Genomic DNA, 6,966 nt, shown 5'->3' with positions numbered 1-6,966 from the left:
CAATTCTTTGAGTTTCCACTTCCTGAGCTTGCACAAAAAGTGGCGAGCTACTGTATGGTGGTACGTTTCTATGCTTCGGGTACTTTTTTCTCTTGCCTTATTTTGATACTTAGAGGAACTTTCTCTTCTTTCGATAGATGAACTGTATGATCCATGGCCTAGTTCAAAAGTGTGATCGGCCAATGTGGAAGGCTGCAGAGGTCGAAGAATCTTCTAAAGCTGCTTAGCGCGAGCTGCACCAAATTCGTCTCCAAATCCATCAGTTGGAGGGTGGTGCTCGGGCTCAAAAGGAGTTGATCGACCTCTTGATGCGGGAAAAGGAAAACCTTGAAGCCCTTCTGAAGGAACGCATGACGACCTTTGACGAGGTGATTGAGGAGGCCCGTGTTAAGGCTGTTGATGAAGCCCGAGCCAAGGTGGTCAAAGAGTACAAGCAGTCGGAAGAGTTCGACAACACCATCCAAGAGGCCGATGCCAGGGCCATTGAAGCCTATAGGAATTCGGAGGAATTCATGGAGGCCTGTGTAGATGCTTACCGTAAAGGCTTCAAACTCAGTAGGTGGCTGACCCGACGGGCTTTCCCCGAGCTCAACCTCAAGGCAGTCACCATAGTCAGGGTCACTCAGGCCATGGCCGAGGAAGCTGAAACAGTCCTAGACTCCAAAGAAGAGGGGAGCGACGATGACTTGGGCGAGGAGATAGCGGAGGAAGTTGGGGAAGCCACGGAAGCTAACGCTGCTGGTGATGCCATGGATGGGGTCAAGGAGTCCCGAGCTGATTGAATCATTGCCTCTTTTCTTGGACCCCCCGTATATATGTAATGTCTCGAGCCTTCAAGCTCGAGTTAATAGATGTAGCTCTTTCCCCTCCTTTTTTTTGCATGTACTCCAAACTTTCCTCTATCAATACAATGACGTAGATTTTTCCCAAAATCTTTTCTAAGTATGGATTATTTCCAAAGTCCCGAGCTAGAGAGCTAGACCCAAGTGCGAATAACCTGACCTTAGTGTACACTGAAGTGAGCAGACACTGTAGGGTATGTGCCCAACCTATCTGCACATGAGCTACTTTTTATTTTCCCATGCCGAAAAGACGACTAGGTCTTAACATGCCTATGCCGAAGAGGCAACTAGGACTTGTCTGCCCATGTCGAAGAGGCGACTAGGTCTTAACATGCCTATGCTAAGGAGGCGACCAGGACTTGTTTGCCCATGCCCAAGAGGCGACTAGGACTTATATAGTGTCGAGGTGTTTTTTTTTCAAATCAACACCATAGTCCTTAGGCTTAGGGAGTGACTCACAGGCCTCTCTCCAGCTCGATGTCCTTCTGACCAGCTCGATGATCTTATGGACTTAGTAGATTTTTGGTTGTGTAGAAGTCGTGAACTCATTGGTAATATCTTCTCAAGTTGTCGACGTTCCAGGCTCAAGGTACTTGTTTTCCTTCCATGGTCTCGAGCTCGTATGTGCCTTCGTCGAACACTTATCTTACTCGATACAGGCCCTCCCAATTTGATCTGAGCTTACCTATGCCAGGCTTAGGTACCATTACCTTATAGAGCACCAGTTTGCCAACTCGAAACTGCCATTTTCTGACCCAGGCATTATAGTATTGAGCTACCCATTGCTGGTAGGTTGTAGTCCGAATATATGCCAAGTCTCGTACCTCTTCAATCAGGCCCAAGTTGGCCCGGAGCTTGTCGTCGTTTGCTTTTTGGTCATATGCCTCGAGCCGCAATGTTGGTACTTCAACCTCTACTAAAATCACAGCCTCCGTTCTGTATGCTAGGTTGAAGGGTGTTTCGCCCGTTGTGGTTTTGATTGTCGTCCGGTTGTGGTTTTGATTGTCGTCCGTTCTATACGCTAAGAAAGTTTTCAGTCCGCGGAGGATAGCCCTATTTGTCACTTCGGACTATCCATTTGCTCACGGGTGTGCCACCGAAGTGAAATTTTGTTGAATCCCCATCCTGGCACACCAACTTTGGAACTTGATGTCTTCAAACAGTTTCCCGTTGTCTGATATCAAAACTTTTGGTAGACCAAAATGGCACACGATATTCTTCCAAAAGAAGTTCTACACGTTTTGAGTTGTAATGTTTACTAGTGGCTCAGCCTCCACCCACTTTGTGAAGTAGTCCACTGCTACGACCAAGAACTTCCTCTGTCCAGTTGCCAGGGAAATGGTCTAAGGATATCAATCCCCCATTGCACGAAGGGTCACGGGCTAGTCAGGTACTTCAAATTGGCAGCAGGTTTATGGAGGATGTTGGCGGGCCTCTAGCACTTGTCACATTTCTTGACAAGCTTGCTTGCATCTGCCTTCATGGTGGGCCAATAGTAGCCCTGCCTTAGTGCCTTTTGGGCAAATGCTCTACCCCCCGTGTCCTCCACATAGTCCTTCATGGATGTCGCAAAGTACCAGTTCAGCTTTTGAATTTCGCAAGCAACGTGGGTAGGGGAGCATGAAGGACCTCCTATACAACCGTCCATCTATAAGGACGTACCGGGCTGCTTGACGCTCGACCCTTCGAGCTACATTGCGCTACACTGGTAAGGTCCCATGGAGCACATAATCAACAAGCGGGTCCATCCAGCTTGGTTCCGCTGGTAAGGTCCCCCGAGAATGCTAGGCCAAGGCAGGTCTTCTATGTACACAGTTCGCATAGTGCTGTCACTTGCGCTTGCCAACCGTGACAAGGTGTCGACCTTAGCGTTCTTGGACCCCAGTATTTGCTTGACGAAACATGACTCGAAACTAGGTAGGATTTCTATGACTTTGGCTAAGTATGCTACCATAGTTGAGTCGCAACCTTCGTATTTTCCGTTGACTTGATTTACTACCAATTGAGAGTTGCTGCACACGACGAGGTGTTTGACACCGATTTCCTTTGCCAAGTTTAGCTCAGAAATTGGTGCCTCATACTCTGGCTCGTTGTTCAACACTTTGAATCCGAACCGGAGAGCATACTCCAGCTTCTAATAGAGCCTGGTGTGAGGTTCCTATACCAAGCCTGGGCTAACCCTTTGAATATGGTGTAGAAAGACACACACATACATGCTTCATCTGCCCCGACGAGATGCATTTAGGATTGAAATGCATCCACATGATCGTTGGGGTTAGAGTTTTCGTCATACTTGTCCAATGGAGGTACCTTAAAGTCTTTCGGCATTGAGACTACCAGTAGCTCTGGTGATAGGGGGAGGATTGGCTCAACATCAGCAGAGCCGATCGAGTAGCTGTCGAGCTCTTCTCCTCCCTTCCCTTGTTCTGATCTTGAAGCTGAGTGTTCTTGGCCGAGGAACGATGAGTCTTGTGACGCTGCCACTGTTGGTTCTTTTTCGATTCTACATTCGAGTTTCCGACCTCTATCTTCTCTGGAATTTCTATTTTACTCCAAATATTGGAGCGAGGTAGATCCGGAGTCCTTCTTCCTTTTGATCGCGAGACCGGTGCTGGCTGTTGCAGGGTGCCAAGGTGTCTTGATTTGAGCTTGCACCTCGGGCCCCGATCTGACGATCGTTGTTCTCTTGATGTTGCTTGCTATTTTTCTCTGATTGGCTAATTTCGGGCCTATCCTTCGAGTTCCCCCTTTAAGAGATGGTGTGTTTAGAAGCGTACCATTAAGCACTTCAGAACACCAGTTTAATATTTATAAAATTTTTCTAATTCTCAAACAATTACAAACGCAGTATATGGTGAGAATGGGTTGTATCCATAGGGAAGCAAGGGAAAAATTACTACATACTTATGTCCGGGAAAGAGAACACAATTGGGAGTTGCAAAAACACATAATTTAATTAATTAAACTGAAATTCATTAACATAAAATTCAAACAGTGGTGGAAGTGAAAAGTGCATAAAAATAAATAAATAACAAAAAATAAATAAATAAAAGAACTAATTAAAAAGTCTATAATCCGATTAGAGATAGCAGTCTCCAGATCTCTCCTTTGACCCTCGAACTTCTCGAGTTAGACCTTCCGTCTTACCTAGTCAAATTCTAGATCTGCAGAAAAGAAAACAAAAATCAAACTGAATGAAAGTAAATTGCAGAAAGGAGAAAACAGAACTAAAAATTAAAGAATAGAAATTAAATCTAGAACTAGTGGTTGGGATCTGAATCCAGAAGTGGCAAAAGTGGCTTAGGCGAATTGCAAGCAGGAACCCCTCCTCTTGCTTGGGCGTCCTCCTCTTCCTCTACCCTTGAACTTCTTAAGATTAGCCTCCTGTCTTACCTAGGGACAGAATCCAACCCTTTCTCAGGAGCCCTTGGGTCCTTTTTATAGAGAAGGGTGGATACAAGTGCGATTAGAGAGAAAGAGAGGGGCGGCAGTTGGGTTTTAGCAAAGATATGGGCACCCTAGGGTTTCTAATGAAGGGTTAGGATGGTTCTAGGTTGATCCTAAGGCTGAGAAGAAAAGAAGAGGGCACCCAATATTATGTAGGGCTAAGATTTGGGCGCCCAAAAATGGATGGTGAGGATTCAAGCGCCTAGGGTTGAAAGGTGGAGATTAAAAGGAGTGGGTGGTGCCCTAGAGTGGATGGCTGAGATAGAGGATGGAATGGAGGGCTGAGAACTAGTGGTTAGGGGCTGAATGGTGAGGATTAGAAGTTAGGTGACACCCTAGGGTTTAAAAGCTACAAAGAGAGTGCCCTAAAATGAATGATGGAGATTAGAGGTGGAGTGTGGAGATTAAACATCTAGGGGAAGCTAAGGTTTGCTAAGGATGAAAAGAATGGGTTAGAAGGCGCCCTAGGGTTTGCTAAGGAGAGGGGAGCATGCTAATACAGTAGGAGGGGCGCCATTTTGGGTTTAGCAGATAGGAGACGTCCTCCTGTTCTCAGTTTTTCACAAAAACACCCTCTCTCTCAGTTGGACTTTACACCAGCTTCCCAAAACTGCAATTCAGCCATGAAACCTTCCCAGTTTTGTACAGAGACCCTAAGAGGTCACATCATTGAAATTAACTGGGAAAAGGACCCAATTTGATTACTCTAAGGCCGAAAATACCCCGAAAATGATGCCCTTAATGCATCAAAATGTAGAGTTATCAAGAGACTGGGGGAGTGAGTTGTTGATCTACTCTACCCCAAGGTGGGGTCTGACCCTTGGGAGGGACCGGTACTTATGAGGTTCTCCCATCCCGAGGTGGAGATCGGCGGATGCTCTGATGAGCCTGGTGCTAGGTCTGTCCTACTTGTTGGTTCAGCTGAAGCGGTGGAAACTGCTGTTGATAATGCTGGTAGAAGTAGTACTGCTAGAACTTTTGGAATTGATGCATTTGTTGCATCTGAATCTGCATTGCCCTAACGCTCTGGGCGAGGTCGATGAACTGAGAGTGCCTGACCCCAGGAGGGATCACCGAAGGTTCCAAGAAGGTGGTAACCGCTTGGGGCAACGGGACACCGATCTGTTGTGATGTCTAAGGCGATGTCAGAGAGAGGATCCCTGAAGCAGTTAGGGGGATTGTGAAGTGTCCTATGGTCACTAAGGAGCCTTGGGGAAGTGACATCGAATACTCTTGCCCCTAGTGACGTTCATCTCAATACTCTTGCCTGGAGAAGTTGTCATTGAAAGGAGAATGTGGTAGATAAAGGTAGAGAAGCTAGACTTTTTGCTAGCATCCCACAGATGGCGCCAATTGATGGTGCGCGATCTGGAAGCTCCTAGTTGGAAGGTCGCCTGGATGCTGTTAGCATAGTGAGCTGGACTAATCTGCACAACAGAGATTAGAGAGACCGAGGTTGATGACCTGGGGAGGTCACTTTGATGCTTAAGTCAGTACTCTGGTTATTGGTTGCGAGCTGAAAGTTTGAGTGCTAGAGAGCTTATATGCTAGTAATTGCACGTACTTGGGTCTTAAGGGTTGATCCCCTTTTATAGCTGAGGTGTCGTGGGTCTTCTCAAAACGTTGCCGAGATCTTCGGCCCGTAACATTAGTTTCCATTCCGCCTTAGGAGGAAGGTAACGTATCCGTTAATGGGGCTTATCTTTTCCCTCCGATCCGGGCGGGATGAGGATAAGGTCGATAATCACGTGGCGTGATCTTGAGAAGTTCGAAGACAACTGGAAAGTCATTGGGTTTGGTGATATGGTACTTCAGCGTACATGGGTATAGTGGTGCTTTGGTCCCGAGGTGACTAAGTACCCGAGCTCCCTCAATCTACTGACAGGGCGCCATATGCTGACTTGTCGTCCTACTGGCAGATCATGTCCATGTATCCTTTATACCAAATCACCCCTCATCATTTTCAATTTAGATGAATGTAAAGAAAGTAGGTTATCTAAAGCAAATTAGAAAAAATAAAAAAAAATGATTATATGAAAAAAAAGTTTAGATTTACCAGTAGACTTATAGCAATAGCCGCTAAAGATGGCCTTGACTTAGCAGTACTCACAACTGCTGCTAAAAAATCACGTGTCAAACATATAGCAATAACTGCTAAAGATGACCTTGACTATCGCTAAAAATCACGTGTCAGTAAAGTTTTAGCAACCGTTTTGTATTTATACCTAGCGGCAATTTGCCCTGTCAATAAAGTTTGTAGCGGAAGTTTTAAAGACCTTTAGTGGCAGTTTAAAAGTCATTTTTCTTGTAGTGCACATTATCCTAGCGCAGCCCGGCCCGGTGCATGCATGTGTGTGGCAGTCCGAGTGCACTCTCTCCACAAGCCCTATAAGACAAACAAAATACATAGGGCAATAGATAAATCCAAGAATAGTGCTCTTTCTACTCCATGTGGGACTCAACACACTCCACTAATAACAAAAAAAAAATACCAAAAAGCAATGATGAATCTAATTTAAATCACAAAAAGCCCAAGAAAAAATGTACCAACATCTTAAATTTGAAAATGACCTAAAGTATCGCCATTATTAAGGGCCACAATTCGGGTCATGACCTAACTAGGTCATTCTTACAATACTGATACTTTTTGATTGATCACCCAAACCTTGTTAAGCTT

Source organism: Nelumbo nucifera, chromosome 1 (assembly GCF_055504915.1).
Source record: "Nelumbo nucifera cultivar China Antique chromosome 1, China Antique-T2T, whole genome shotgun sequence".
Classification (NCBI taxonomy): Eukaryota; Viridiplantae; Streptophyta; class Magnoliopsida; order Proteales; family Nelumbonaceae; genus Nelumbo; species Nelumbo nucifera.
Note: the sequence above shows the minus strand (reverse complement) of the source record.